Raw genomic sequence first — 16315 nt, 5'->3', positions numbered from 1 at the left:
CCCCCGCCGCGGGGCAGCTCGGCGCCCCCGCCGCCCCGCGCGGCTGCTGCCCGGGCTGAGCGCGGGGACATCCCGGTCCCCTCCCCGCCCGGTTCGGTTTCTCCGCGCCGCACTTCGCAGTGCTCCTGAGCGGGAAGAGCTGCTGAGGACCGCGGTGTGGTGGGTCCCTACTTGTGTGCGAGCCCAGTTCTTTCATGCTGCCTTAGCTTTTTTTTTTTTGTCCCCCCTTTCCTTTCCTCCTCTTTTTCCCTCCCACTTTGCATCAGGCTCTGTTAGAAAGCGCTCGAGAAGGGAGGACGGGGGGGGGGGGGGGGGGGGGGGGGGGGGCGGCGGTTGCTGCCGCCTGGTAGATGAAAAACTATTAATTTTACATCTGAATTGCCAGATGGAGAATGGTTAATTTATAGGTTATGTATTGTTTACGTTGAGAGCCTCCGGTCAGGAATTTAGGTCCGTAACTTCATCCCGCTGCAAATAAATCACTATCTGTTCTTCAAAACAAATCAACAATTAATGACGGTGAGCAGTCCTGGAAAACTAAACTGTAGCAGACCAGCTCCTACAGAGGTGGATTTTGTCTTGCCAGCCTTATTCTGACTTTTATGCTTGCTTGCTGCGCGGTTGCTTTCTGAGAGCTGTGATTATTTAGTTAGGCGTTATGTTTTCCCGTTTACCACAACTGCTGAAGCGTTCTCGTGTTGGTCTTTGTTTTGTGCTTGCCGGGTAGGTGCTTTGGCTGGAATTGATTTCTCTTCACTGGGGATGGAATAGAAGGAGCATTGAAAATTTGAGTGGCTTTATAGTTGAAAACGAATGTCAAGTCACGTTTTGGGAAGGGGGTAAGACGACGTGCGTTCTTTCAGGTTTTCTCCCTCCAAACTAGTGGAGTTGTTCCGTTTTCAGGTGGTAGAAATTTTGCTCGAAATGTCTTGTATGTACTACAGATATGCTAAATATTATACTATGTAAAGTAATACCTCAAAAAGAAGTGAAACAACTGAATGTATGCCATGCTCAGAACACCTGAAAGGAGACTGACAGTGGCAGGCCATCAGGTAAGGTAGTTTAGCAGAGGTGTGTGTATCATGTTCATCACAGTGTTTGAAAGCATGCGCTGCTGGATAAAGTAGTTTAGTACTTCAGCACTTGCATGACATCTTGTGTCTATGTCTGAAGCAAGGTTGAACTTAATTACTGTAAGGTGGGGAGTATGATGTGTCTGGGTGTGGTGTGGTGTTTTGTTAGGGGTTTTTTTAGAGATCCTGTACTGTAGTATGTGCCTATGCGTTTTTTGCATCCTCTTTACTAGTTAGTATGCAGACTGGGTAAGCTATAGTTCAGTTTTTGATGAAACAACTAAATAAATTAAAATGGAAAATCATATGTTTAGCACTTGTATGCAACTTCTTTTTCCTCTTATAAATATTGAATTTAGACTTTATCTATCATGCTTACTTACGGACTGAAATTGAGCAAGTCACCTAAGTTGTTATTAAGCTGTAATTAAACATATAAAAGCCAACAGTCACTGCTAGCATTTGGAAAAGCACAGTAATGAAATATGGGCATAACCTCAGGCATTTTCCTTTTTAATCTGTAGAACAGGAGGTTCTGTTACCTCCTGTAGATTGAGAGAGATGCATTTTCTTTTAGGATATGTTGCTTTCTACCAGGCTTTCAGGTTAAGCCTTTATCCTCTCTTTCTTTTTTCAGTCACTCAATTTACAGTCATACAGAGGAGTAAGGGGCTCTATGGGTATGTGTATGTATGGGTATGAGTCTTCTGGTTTAGTAAAGGATTTTCATTTAAAGGTGTTTGGAGGTAATGTGGTTTTTTTTTCTTTAAACCTGAGTTGGGAGAGGTGATAAAGATTACTTGTTGCACAAGGAGAATTTTCATGGTGCAACAAATAAGAAAATATGAAGCTGAACAGTAAAAGCATGCAAAACTGGAGATGGAAGGAAAATGTGATACTGCAACTCATTATTTTTCCCTATCAATTTCACTCTAATATCCCTATCCCTTTATATTGCTTGCCCCAAATATTATGCCAAGTAAAAGGAAGGTATGTCTTTCCTGCTGCCTTCAGAGAAGTTCCTTTTTAGAATCAAAAAGTAGTTCTGATATGTGGAACATTATCTTACTGCTTGTCAGTATCATTCTCCTTTTATCAGGTATCTAAAGTAATGGTGTTTTTACTCTTAGCACAAAATGTCAATACTGCAACCTGAAATAATCTTTGGATAGACTGAGAGAATATTGGAGGCTTTCAGTCAATTCTGAAGCTAGGTGGTAAGGGAAAACTGAGGAAACTTTTAAAAGATGTGTTAGTGTGTCAGTCCTTAGTGGTGAAGTGTTGCGTTAATTTTCCAGATTTGTAGACCCTCTGGACTGTCTGAACAGCACTGATAGATCCTGGTAGGAATCAAGGCTTTTAAAGAATTGTAAAATATATGCTTTAAAAAAAAGAATCTTTTCTTGCCCTCAGAGATTGAACATCTAAAAGTCAAGGCTGTCCATACATATAAATTACATACCTATTGCTTTTCCATTGGTAGCCTCTTCAGTTGAATGTAGTCTTGTAGAAAAGCTGAGGGGTTTTTTATCTGCTTAGTTCTGTTACTAAGAACAGAACTTAGTATAGTTCTGTAAAGTAAAAATAAAATATATCAAAAGTGAACTGTATGAATGAAAATTAACCTTGTTATTTTAGGAAGTTAGTGGTTTGTTTCAAAACCTCTTTGGAACATTTAGAATTCCACAATAAAAAAAGCTGATTATGCGAATATTTGCTGTAACAAACCCAACTTGAAAGAATTCAATGAAATACAAGTAGTATTTTAGTTTCACTTCTAAGAATCAAAATGTTAACACTTCCATTCTTTTTAAAGGTTATTACTGTCTGTCTCAGTGTATACTGCTGTTCGGTCTTTTCTAAAATATGAAGAAGTCCTTGAAGTAGCTTCTGAGGATTAAAATCTCTATTACTTTGTCCCTATCTGTGGAATTTACTCTTTTGCATCCCACTCCAAGCACTGGAGAAACATTCTGCAGCATTCAGCTTGTTTAATACTGCCTGATCTTCAGTTCTATTTTTTCAGCTCACAACAACTTTGGTATTAATATGCTTCAAGAAATAATAATAAAAAAGTGCCATACATCATTGGGAACAGATGGGGATGTTTGTACTAATCATCCTGTGTCTGTCACCATTTATATGGGAGTACCGTAACCAGGGATCAGGACCCCATCTGGGGTTTCCTAATTTAGACCCTGTTCTTTAAAGATCGATTTCAGACAACACACACTACCTGTGTGTACTTTTTCTCTGACTTAATTAGGAATCCTGGTGGATGTTTCTGCTGCTGAAATGAGATGCTTCACTTGCATGCTTTTTATGCAAGAAATAAAGACCTATATATAAACTGGCACAATGGACAAATAAAGACATGAAGTTAGCAGTCAAAAATGTTATTGTCTTAATTGCTTCCATTGTAGTCACCTAAACTACATTTTCATGCAACAGAATGGCCTGAGTTGGGAAGGACCTTAACGACTGTATAGTTCCAACTGCCCTGCCATGGACAGGGAACTTTCCACTAGACCAGGTTTCTCAGAACCGCACTCAACCTGTCCTTAAACACTTCCAGGGATGGGGCATCCACAAACTCTGTGGGCAGCCTTTTCCAGTGTCTCACTACCCTCAGAGTAAAGAACTTTCCCCCAATATCTAATCTAAACCTATTCTCAGTTTGAAGCCAATCCCTCTTGTCCTGTCACTGTATGCTCTTGTGAAAAGTCCCTTCATCTTCCTTGTAGGCTCCCTTCAGGTACTGGAAGGTCACAATTAGGTCACCCCAAAGCCTTCTCTCCTTCAGGCTGAACAATCCCAATTTTCTCAGCCTTTCCTCGTAGGAGAGGTGTTCCATACCTCTAATCAACTTTGTGGCACTCCTCTGGACTTGCTGGCTGATGTCCTTCCTGTGCTGGGGACAGATGTCTGTAGCTCTTTTAAAGAGTATTAGATTCAGCTAAAATGTGATCACTTGTTAAGTCACTCTTGAGAAGTTGGTTGTCCACAACTTCTGCCAAAGCAGCCTTTGGTTCTCTCTGAGACATCCCAGTATATCCACATTGTAGCTCAATTCAGTGTCAAAAACCTTCATTCTGAAAGTCTTAGGAAGAAAGGGAACAGATAAAAAACTACTACAAGGAAAAAACCAACCAACCAAAAACCTAACACTTACTCACAGTAAGTACAAACATACTGCTTGTGAGGAAGTCCTGAAAAAAATTTACATCAAAACTTTCTGTATGTAGTCTTTGGGCCACGTTGAGTTTGACTGTTCACTTCTGTTAGTACTGCTTTGTTACTTAGATGTACATTCCAATGAAGGCAATCAGATCTCTAGGAAATCTTTGTCACCACGTATGTTAGGTTTTGTTCTTAACAAAAAAGAATTGAATTGTTGTCAGTTATGAGAAATGAGCAGAAGAAGCTTCATGGAAACTTGTAATTACATTTAGGGATTTTTTTTTTTCTCTGCATCTACCTATGTAAAATTTCAAAGACTTTTCTTGGGGAAAATGTGCAGAGATGCTAGGCAGCTTGCCATTAGGTGTGATATTTTCTATGATAATTTTGTTGGTTTTGTTACTTGGCAGTTCAGTATGAAGCATTATGTGTAGTTCCTGAACACAGAAACAAAGGCTATGGAAGTAACTGTAACTTTTTGTGTCATCAGTTTGTGAAAGCTTTTGTGAGGTACAATGTCTCTGGACAGTCCAAGTGCTACCCAGTGCTTTTCAAAAGTCTAAGGGAGATGAATTCACCTAATTCATGGTATAAAGTAAAGTTTACATTTGCTTTTCTTCCTCTGAGTATGAACTGGTCAGAATAAGGTTATAACTTTTGCTTTCCTGGGTTTTCAAAATGGAGGAAAGAATAGATAAGCCAATGGTAAACTCTTCAGAAGAGTTGTGAGGAAGTTTTTCAGAGAGGCAACAAACAGGAGATGCATTTCCTCTTCCATTTGCCCAACTTAGATCATGCAGTTTGTAATTCCTTCAGTTACAGAAATGCTTCCAAGAACTGAGAAAAGAGATTTCGATACGTGTACAGTTTCTAGAAAGAAATATTCTGCACTCTTTTTTTAAAGACTGGCCAATCTGTACTTTGAGAACACGGAACATTTCTAAGGTTTTCCCCAAAGTTACAAATGCTGGCTGTAGTAAGTTCTGCATTAGGTTGTCCATACTGCATTTTGTGTGTGTATAAATATAAAAGCACATTTAGAGTAACTTTTTATTTCTTGATGGGCCATTGCCCCTTGAATCTTCTGTATTACATAAAAAAAGCTTTAAAACAAGATTAAAATTACAAATTCTTTCTAAAAATAGTAAACAGTTCAAATTAATTTCTGTCCTTCTAAGTATATGTTATGATAGTCTTTAGTTGTAATGTTGGGTTTTTTTTCAAGCAGGTGTATTTAGGAATTAGAGCTGCATATCAAAGTCAGCAGACTTCTTTTCCAAAAGCTGGAAAATGTAAAATGAATTGGCAGAGGACTGTGGGAAGGGAAAAGCACATCTAGTAATTTGAATGATTGAATGTCACTTTGGGATACTGGAATTCATTCTTTCTGTCAGTTTCTTGTGATCCCAGGCAAGTCTGTTTAAACCAAACTTCCCACAAGAGCTTATTAATAGTGCATTGATTTCCTGGGAGACAGGCTTTAGACCCAGACTACTTCTGCTTGGCTCAACAGATGCTTTAGTTTAAGATGCAGCGCTGGATAAATTGGCATACTTTAAAAGTTGTGCCCTAAATTCCTCTAACCGTACAGGCAAAATTGGTGGCTAGTTCTTAAATTTCAATCTGTAACTTGGGTTCGTCATCTACGAAATGAGACGAATACTTATTTTTATGAAAAATTTGTGAAAGTGTTGCAAAACCAAGTTTTTTTTATGGCACACTAACATAATACAGCCGTGAAGCCTTACAAAAGTCGAGTAAGAAATTAAGTCTCTTCAGAGTGTGGCTTAGAGTATAATAAAGGACACACGTAAAATTATAAGGAGAAAAGTTGAATAGCTTCTTTGCTTTGAGTGAGAAAGAAATCCTGTGGTGTGGAAAAAAAGTAGTGAAGGATCAGGTACATCAGCTCCTTTGTGTGTGTTCTCTTTAATATTGTATAAGAAACTTTAATTCTGTTTCTTAACTCTTAATAACTGCTTTTACAACTATTTCTGTATTTTTGCTGTTCCTTTTGAAGCAAACTTAGTAAACAAATTCACTGTATGGTGGTGCTCCTCTCAGTCTTTAGGTTGTAACCTTTAGCTTTGTGTATCTATGACTAATTGATGGAATGCTGTTAGTAGTAATAAGTTTTCTCTTTTAGCAGCTTTATGTGGGGCGAGGGATGAGAGCTTTTCAGCGGATTCTTGCAAGTATTTGTTATTGGTAGAAGGGCAGTGTAACGTGGCGTTTGCACGCTGTATGCTCTGGAAAGGACTGAGATCTGCTGGGGCTGCATTCCCCTCCTGCCAGCTGCAGCTGATCTTTCTACTCTGGTCTCTCATTAGTGACTTCTCCATCTAGTTTGTCTTCATACCTCTTGGGCTTCTGATTCACGTCCTTCATTGTACCTTATACTTCCTCTGTCACCTTCTTCAACATGTCTTAGGCTTTACAGAATCATAGAATGGATGAGGTTGGAAGGGATCACTGGAGGTCATCTAGTCCAGCCCCCTGGCTCAAACGGTGTCCCCTAGAGCATATTATTTGAGACTATGTCCTGATGGCTTTTGGATGTCTCTGGGGAAGGAGACTTTACATTCTCTCTAGGCAGCCTACTTCAGTGCTCAGTCATCCCTATGGAAAAGGAGTTCTTCCTTGTGTTCAGATGGAACTTTGTGCATCAGTTTCTGCCCATTGCCTCTGTCCTATTGCTTGGCACCACAATGAAGAGCCTGCTTCCATCCTCTTGATGCCCTCCCTTCAGATACTTACATACATTGTGCATTTTAGGAACCTCAAGGCTGATAGGGTATGTCAGCTGTGGTGTATGGTGGTGGGGTTTTGTTTGTTTGTTTGGAATTTTTTGTGCATTTTGTTTCTACTTTTTCCTTTTTTTTTTTCTTTTTCTCCCCTCTCTCATTAACTTATGCTTCTTGGTTGAATGCCTGTCCTGTAACCCCTAAACTTTCTAGTCCATTTGTCTAATAGAGCTTGTTGGTCCCTGGAGCGGAGTTAGTAGCAGTGTGTCCAAACCTCAGTTGTTTCTATGGTAAACTGAGCTTTTTGTCTTAATTAAGACAGACTGCTCTTGAGCTGAGAATCTGGCTGAGGTGTGAACAAATCCAGCTTTTTGTGCTAAAGAAACAGCAACATCTGGCTGTAAGCAGACAGGTGGATTAGTGATGGATTCCGCTGTCAGCGGGATTTACCAGATGTGTTTGTTAGTCTGGTTTGGCTATGTTAACCTTCTAACTTCAGGGGAATAAGGAGAGAGCAACCTATAGTGTGTGCCTGAATAGTTCTTGTACTTTAAGTAATAGGTGGAAACTCTCCGAACTCTTGTATCATGATTGTATGCTTACAGTCATAGTGGAAGCAGCTATATTTGTTTATTAATAATTTAAAACTTGCTCCTTTCAGTTGCAAAACTTGTCCTTTTAAAATAAATAAGGATTAATTTCTTATAGGTGTTACTTGTGTCCCAGTGGTTTCTATTTATGGAACACAATCCAGTGGGGAGTGTATACAGTTTTTTGTCATTGTTTTTGATTTGATTTTTTGTTAATGCTCTCCTGGGTAGGAGGAGAGTTCTTCCTTGGGAGTGAGTTACAAGGTATTGTAAGGCAATGATCCAGTCTAGTAAAATGAGGTCTGTGTCCTTACTGCACATCAGCACAGATCTGAGCCTGATAGAAGCACAGCCCACACACTGCACACCACGAGTTTGTCTATCATTGTGCAGCAAATATGGCATAGAACCATAGAAATTCTCAAGCTGGAAGGAACTCAAAAGGGTCATGAAGTCCAACTCCCTGCTTCACACAGGACTACCTAAAACTAAATCGTATAATTGAGAATGTTGTGTAGACCTTCCTTGAACAGGTTTGGTGCCATGGCCACTTCGCTGGGGAAGCCTGTACCAGTGACCGACCACCTGTCAGTGAAGAACCTTTTTCTAAAGTCACAATCTGAGCTTCCTCTGATGCAGCTTCATTCCATCTCCTTGTGTCCTAATGTGAGTGATGAGCTGCAGCTGAAGGATAGGATAACTAAATATTAAACATGAACTTCAAAACAAAACAAACCAGAGTTTGGAAATTTACTATCAAGAAAGTTGACATAGCTGTACATATGCGCCTGTTTACACCAAAATCAGGATTAAAATGTACCAATGTAGGTAAATTTCTGAAAGTGGCTTACAAAGAAGATAGAGACAGACTCCACTCAGTGATGCCCAGTAATAGATCCAGAGGTAATGTGCACAAACAAGAGGGTCCTTCTGAATGTTTTCACTGTGACAGTAATCAAGAACCAGCACGGGTTGCTCTGGGATTTTGCAGTCACTATCCTGGGAGATCCTCAAAAGCTATCTGGATGCACTCCTTGGCAAACCAGCTTCAGGCGACCCTTCTTCAGCAGGGAAATTTGACCAGATGTCCTCCAGAGGTCCCTTCCAACCTCAACCATTCGGTGAAAATTCAACCCCATAGGGCTAAATAATTGTAAGGGTATTAGAAAAAGTTACGGGAGTCAATATATTATTGGCAGAGAACTTACATGTTGGTCAAGTGTTGAGGTAGGTGTCAAAGGTAAGTTAAGACTTAAATATTAAAAGAATCTTCAGCTTTTTTATTGAAGTGATCTTACTGGTAGATTCATATATGATGATAGGTGAGTAGATCCTGAAACTGCTGTTGGTCCTTGTGGTCTTACAATGCACTTAGTTCAACTGGTTGCAGTATGTCTTCATCTGATTTGTGCTTTGTGATCAGTTACGGGTTCTTTCTCTGTCTTTGGGGACACAGTTATTTTTTCAGTCTGCTTTCCTGTCACAGTTTTGCAAAAAGCAAAATAAAATGTTTTAGCTGGGAAGAAAAGCTGAACTGATAGAAGCCATCTGGGTAGGCAACCTCTATTTCTAAAACACCCAACTGAATGTGGTTTTGGTACTAAGATTGCTATAGGCAGTTATATTATAAACTTGTATTTATAATTCATATTGACTTGGATGGACTGTTGTTTAGAACATCATCCGACTTTGCAGTTCAATACCCATGCTTTCTTTTAGGTCTTATAGTTCAATCCATCCCACTAGCATTCTTTGTTTGATCTTTAATAATTCTGTATCAAATAATTTGCAGTAGGATGTAAAACATAAAATTTTGTATTTTTGAAAATTATATGCAAAGTTAAGCATGGAAGGGCATTTCATTTATGATATAAATTCTGACTTGTTACAAAAATACCTTTATATTGATTGACCAGTGTGAAACTTTACAAAATGTCATTTTGCTTCTATGGTAGCATACTAGTATTCTTATATTTTTGGTTTTTTTGTATTTTAGTTGCTTATTTATTGTTAGTATTTTATTTTGTTTTTTTAGTATTCTTAGTGTTGGGGTTTTTTTCTTGGGGGGGGATGTTGGTTTAATTTTAATTCTTACCAAGAACCCTCCAAACAAAAAAACCAACAAAGTTTCATGGTTAGATTCAATAAGGCATTTTTAGCCAAATAAATGGTACGCTAAAATAATACCAAGTGTTGTTTCCTCCCAAGGGGCAACACAGAGATTAAACTTGATTTGTGCCTGATGTCTGCGTGTTGTAGTTGTCTTCTGCTTCCTGTTATGTTCCCCTTATTTTCCTCATGGCTTTTATGCCATTCTTGCATGGTTTTTTTTCTCCCCTTGTGTGAGTACTACAGCTGCTAATCATTTGAAATTATGTAATGCAAGATATCTGAGTTTCTGTGACTGCGTTTTGTTAGTCTGTTTTGAAACTAGTTAATGTAAAGGGAAAGAATAATTCCTGCCTCTTTTCCCCCATTCTTTTCTAGCAGTTGTAGAAAGGAGACAAATAATTCCTGCCTCACTAAACCTTAAAAGTAGCTTCCCTGCTAAAAGAGGGCTGTGTCAGTATTATGATCATAAACCAGTAATATTGTTAGTGATTTTTGATACCTAGGCTGGTTGTCAGTTCTTCTCTTCTTTTAAAGTACCAGCCTAAGAACTTCCAGTGTTTCTGGTGATTCTGGAAAAAGAATGTTTTGTGGACTTCTGGGTCTGCTTTTCACATAACTATTCATATACCATATGAAAGCAAGGTATTAATCTGTGTATTGATCAAGTTGTACTGTATTCTGGTTGGATATTTTGCTTCAGTTACTGACAAGAAAGTAATTCTTAAATTTTGATTTAAAAACTAGAAGTCTGCCTCTCATGATCAGTTTTTCTTCACTGAGCTATTTATCTTCGAACTCTTGTCTTATGGTGGTTAATTTTCTTTGGGTGGGATCTCCTAGTATTTCTGGGATTTATGGTGATTTCTGCCTCTCTTCTACTTACCCTCCTGACAGTCTCTTCTTGTCACCTCTGTGTATGTGCTGTCCTCATGTAATAGACTTCACGTGCGCTTCTTCCAGTTTAAATTATCTGGATGATAGGTGCTGGTAGCTGCACATAGTATTCCAAGCAAGTTCTTGCCAGTACCTTAAAATGGGTGGTAGCTATTGAGGTTTTGGTTTTGTGAGGGTTGGTTTGTTTGTTGGTTCCACAGAATCACAGAATGGGTCAGGTTAGAAGGGACCACAGTGAGTCATCTGGTCCAACCTCTCCGCTCAAGCAGGGTCGCCCTAGATGACATTGCACAGTATTGTGTCCAAATAGTGCTTGAGTATCTTCAGTGGGGAGAGGAGGTTCTTGAAGTACCTTGTCTTATAACTAATGCTGAATAGAAAAATCACCATGAGACTATACTTTGACCTAGGCATTGGACCCCTCTTTAGACCCCTGTTGTCTTCCCCTTACAGCTGATATTTTTTCTGAGTTAGAGTGTGTATTCTTGTTTAGATGTTCATATGCAGTCTTTTTATTTGCAAACATTTCTGTTTCTCTAAACTTTTCTTTCAGTGTTTTACTGAATGACAGTCTCATCCATCTCTGCATCCATCTGTCTATGATTTCCAATTTAATGCTTCCATAATAAATGATATTTGGTGCAAGGAAAGTGCTAATTGTTTTATCACAGATGAATCAAACATAAATTTTCCCAGGGTAATCTGATAAGCCTAGACGTTCCATTTATCCCTGTTTTTGAAATTCTGACTTCAGCATGCAGATTTTTTCTTAAACTCTTAAACTATTATTAATATCAAACTAGTGCAGCTCTAGTGGTGGTATTATTAATTTTTTTGCTCTACATTATTAATGAGAGTGCTGCCTTTATTTTTGTGCAGTATACCTTAATTTTTAAAATTAATTTAAATTTTTAAATTGAAGGGTACTACACCTTAATTTTTAAATACCTTTAAAAAGCTTTGCATTCCACAGTGGTTCATGAATTCTTGGATGGTGCCCATGTAGTTGCTTTGATTTGAAAATGTGAAGTTCCTAAGCGTAGACACAGTAACTTCTGATTAAAGATACCTGTTACCAGTTGCCACAGGAAAGTTTTGCCTGTCATTTCTTTGGAAATGGGTATTCAGCTGACATTATAGGATACTTCAGTAACTTCTTTCTTTGCAGTCATTACTATACCGCAGTACTTTTTCCTTTTTGATTCTAGCTACTGAAGTACAATTTCTTTCCTTTTTTTTTTTTTTAAAGTATATTTACAGTGGGTATCTCAGTTTGGCTTAAATTTTATCTTTATTTCTGTATTTCCTGGTCTTTGTGGTAGAACTGTCCTGTTTTGAGGGCTCTATTCCTACTTACAACTTCACTAAGTAGTTATTTGAATTCCCTTAGTAGTATAAAAACTTTTCTTGCACATCAGTCAAGGGTACAAAAGCTTAAGTCTTAATTTTGCTCCTTTGGCAGTGACGTTTACTGTGACCCCCCCCCTGCTGGAGTTGTGTACATCACCAAATTACTTCTGTTTGAACACTCTGAGGGCTGGTCATAGTTTGTCTTTTCTTCAGATTTTGTATAGTATGGTTGCATAATGTTACCACCTAAGGAATGTTTTCCCTAGTACTTGGGTAACTGACAAATATATTGCAGATGTCTATTTTATTAAAATCATATTTAGTCAGCCTACAGTCTTCTTTCTCTGTCAGATTCTTTTACTATTACTTTCCAGTTTTTATCTCTTTGTAATTTCTTCTCCAGCAGCCATGCACAGAAATAAGACATTTTAATTCCTGCAGTCCCTTTTACTTACTCTTGAGTAGAAGTGTGAAAGCAGAGATCCCACAATAATAAGTCAGTTTTATTTTTGCTTAGATTGTTGAATGGTTTAATGGTGAATTCTTTTATATAGTTTCTAATAATTTTTTTAAAACTGAGTGTGTTTCAGTAAAAATGCCATTTCATAAAGGGCACAAAAAAGAGGCAGTTTTATTAAAAGAAAGAAGACAACAATAACATCTGGAAACATGCTGAAACTTAAGGTTGGGTCACTTATGTTTTTGTGGAAGCTGCAAGTGTCTGCAACACCACTGGAGAGAGCTGTGTGCTGAGATAAGTTGGTACTGAATACTTTATACTTGCTAAATCTTTGGGAGGCTTTCTTTAATGAAGTTTGAAAAAAATCTTAACCAGTGGAAATGGGGACTTGCCTGGGGTCATTTGCTAGCTGATTACAACTCTGTTTAAGTTGCTGGAGGCCCTTTAGTGCGCATGTGCTGATTTTGGTATCATGTCTTAATGTTTTCTTCTTTGTTCATTTCCTGAATCCTCCAAGTTCTCTGGACATTGTGATGATGTCTCTTCTTGCACAGTTACCACCTGCACATCTTTCATTTTCCACAAAGTGCTTACTTAATACATTGATAAAGAAAGCTAATGCACTTTGCTGTATTTTCTAGTGTAAGTTTGAAAAAGTATTTCCTAATTTAAACAGATATTATTACTTCTGTATTGACTGTCAAAGATCTGCCATTAATGGCATTCTGTAGTGAAACCCAGTACTTTTTATGTCATTTGTTGGACTGAGAGTGTTACTTTTACTTTATAATCTGGGTCTTCATTTCAGAAGACATTTAATTAGTGGTTTCTGTAAATTCTTCCTGTATCAGTCCTTACTATGCTGCCTTATAGAAATGGGAAACTGGCATTTTATTGATATTATGGATAATGCTAATATCTTGATTTAATGATAGTTAAGTAAACAGTATAATATGATACATTTCTAAAAGAGAATGGAAAGTATTAATCTAGGCATTATACCTGAATCGCTATGAAAAATGACCTGGATTTACACAAGCACCCTTGGTCCAACACTCTAAAGTTTTCTATTTTATTCAGCAGCAGAAAACTGTCAAATTTCAGCTTGGAGTGGCTTTTTATAGCCAAGTTAAAACTCCCTAGCGGTAGGTATGTTATGGAAATAGATTTAGTTTAGTGGCAGTTGGATAATGCAAGTCTTTAATACCTAAGTCACTTCTCACCTTGATCAATTGTTGTCAATCAGCTATACGCCAGTAGGAATTTACCAGGATGTAAAGAATTTCTGTAAATGACTTAAATTGTTATATTATTTGTGTTTTATTAATAATACTGATGAAGTAGAAAGATGCCTGCCTCTTCCACTTGTGAGTTGCTGAGTAATCTCTTAATGATATCTTGTTGCATCTTTTGAGGAAATTACATCTAGACAAATTTTTTCATACGTCCTTCGTTGTTGAAACAAAGTTAGTGATCTCCAAGTATTTGTCATGGTTTATATTAATTCATATGAGGATGTTACCTACTGAGGGTGCAAAAATAAATTATAAACTGTGTGTTGAAAAAGGAATAGGGCTTCAGCATGAAATCTATATTGTGATTTATGAGATGGAGAAGATTTTACTTTCTTGCAATATCTCACAAGACAATTTAGGAAAATGTTTTTGTATCTCCTAAACTGTTTTTGTATTGTTGATGGAATGGCCTATGACAGCGAGAGGTCACTGGTCATCCTGCTTGGTTGTGGAGAAAGTGTTGATGAATATTTGCCAATCCTTTTCTTGGCTACACTTCTTTGTTGGAATGAGATGAACTGTGGAAACACATAAATTTAGTTCTTCACACATTGAAATATTTTTCCATGCCAACCACTTATTAAATTCACTTGAGCTTCTAATACCTTTGTGAACCTGAAGAAAGTGTTGTTCTCAGTGGCACATTGAAAAATGTCTTGCAAACATAGATTTAGAAGTATATATATTAGCCTACATAAATTTGATGTATACTTTCCTAGATTTTATAAACATAGTTTTTAAATGATCTCAAGAATAGCTATATAAATATATATTCAGTGAAAGTTCTGAAAAATAATAATGACGATGGAGTTAGGATTCTAAGTTGATCACTGTTTCTGGTGATCTTCTAAGTCCTCATGTTTGGATTCTGAATTTTAAAGAGAAGACAGTAGTAAGGCAGAAGACAGACTTGAAAGGAATATGGGGTTGATTTGCTCAAGTTTGCTTCATCCCTTGGGTAAGTTTTCTACAAAAGTATCTTGAAGGATGAGGATTTAAACACATGTATAGATCTCTGGAAAATCACTGTTGACACATGATGACTTCATGTATGTTAAGGCACAGTTTGCTTAATGATTAGCACAGTTAATTAAACCACCATAGGCAATGTGAACTGTCAGCCAAACAAAATACAATTAAATGGAGTGTGGTTTAAGTCCTCCTTTTAGATCATTGACTTAACATCCTGTAATGATATTTATTGACCTTTGAAGTATATTTGCACAGGTACTTAATATGCAAGATATCAATCCATGTTTAATTTGCATAATCACAATCCGTATTTTACGGTATTGAGCAAGTAGTGTATGTGAAGTTAAGCTATTCATGAAGTTATCTACTATATAGAAAACATCTGAATGTTTTAATAATACAATGGCCAGTAGACTTAGCTGGAACTGAGTAGCTATTGGATGCTACTGATTATGGACAGAACTCGTGTGTAGTTTATTTAATTGAGTTTGACCACATTTTGGCAGTGGTACTTACTACTAATTAACTATGTTTAGATTAATTGATTGTTCCCATTTGTGGTCTGGCTGATAATCATAATTTTACATTAAACATGATCTTCCGATTTTTGTCACAAGAGGTGAATGACTTTTTAATCCATCCTATTCTGATGCCCAATAAATGCAAGTTCCACTTTTTTCCCCCCATGCTCCTGTTGTCACTGTACAAAGGGTATGTGTTTTGTCACCTTTCTTTCTGTTCTCTGTACTACTTTCTTCCACCCCACCTCCCTTATAACTTAGTTTTTAATTTGTCATGTTATATACTGCTAGAGACTTGCTCTTGGTTCCTGACTTCAGGTCTTTGAAGTTATAATTGCAGTGGTGCTTCTGTGTTGAAAGAAGCAGTACCTAGACATCTTCAGTCTTACTTTCTCATCTCCTTGTGTACAAAGAGTAGAGTTTGTGTTTTAAATGCTCTATTAGCTTAAAATAGGTTTATTTTCTTCGTAGTTTTTGAAAACTTACAGTACTGTTTAACATAACTGAAGCAACCAAAGCCTGATTGAATCATGCTTTTTATTCCTATGTATTAGGACTGGAATTTGTTCGTTATATACTTGTTTAAGTTTCTTGTGACATCTGTCTCCCTTCTTTGTCCTCATACAACAGCAGAAACAGTGCACAACTTAATGTTTAGTTTGTGCTTGCATTCTGCATGGTACAAAGCATTTCATTGTCTGAAGTGTTTTCTTGCCTTAAAAAAGGCATCCATCTGAACATTTTCCTTTTTCATAGAATCATTAAGGTTGGAAAAGACCTCTAAGATCATTGAGTCCAACTGTTAACCCAGAACCACTGTGTTGTCCACTCAACCAAGTCCCCAAGTGCTACATCCACGTACCTTTTGAACACTTCTAGGGATGGTGATTCTACCACTTCCCTGGGTAGCCTGTTTCAATGCCTGACCATCCTTCTGGTGAGGAAGTTTTTCCTAACATGAAATCTAAACCTCCCCTAATGCAACTTGAGGCCATATACTCTTGCGTTCTCACTCCATTACCTGGGAGAAGAGGCCAATCCCCACCTCACCACACCTTTTTTCAGGTAATGGTAGAGCACAGTAAGGTCCCCCCTGAGCCTCCTCTTCTCCAAGCTAAACA

This window comes from Corvus brachyrhynchos, unplaced genomic scaffold, assembly GCF_000691975.1.
Source record: "Corvus brachyrhynchos isolate BGI_N302 unplaced genomic scaffold, ASM69197v1 scaffold103, whole genome shotgun sequence".
Taxonomy (NCBI): domain Eukaryota; kingdom Metazoa; phylum Chordata; class Aves; order Passeriformes; family Corvidae; genus Corvus; species Corvus brachyrhynchos.
This window is presented reverse-complemented; position numbering follows the sequence as displayed.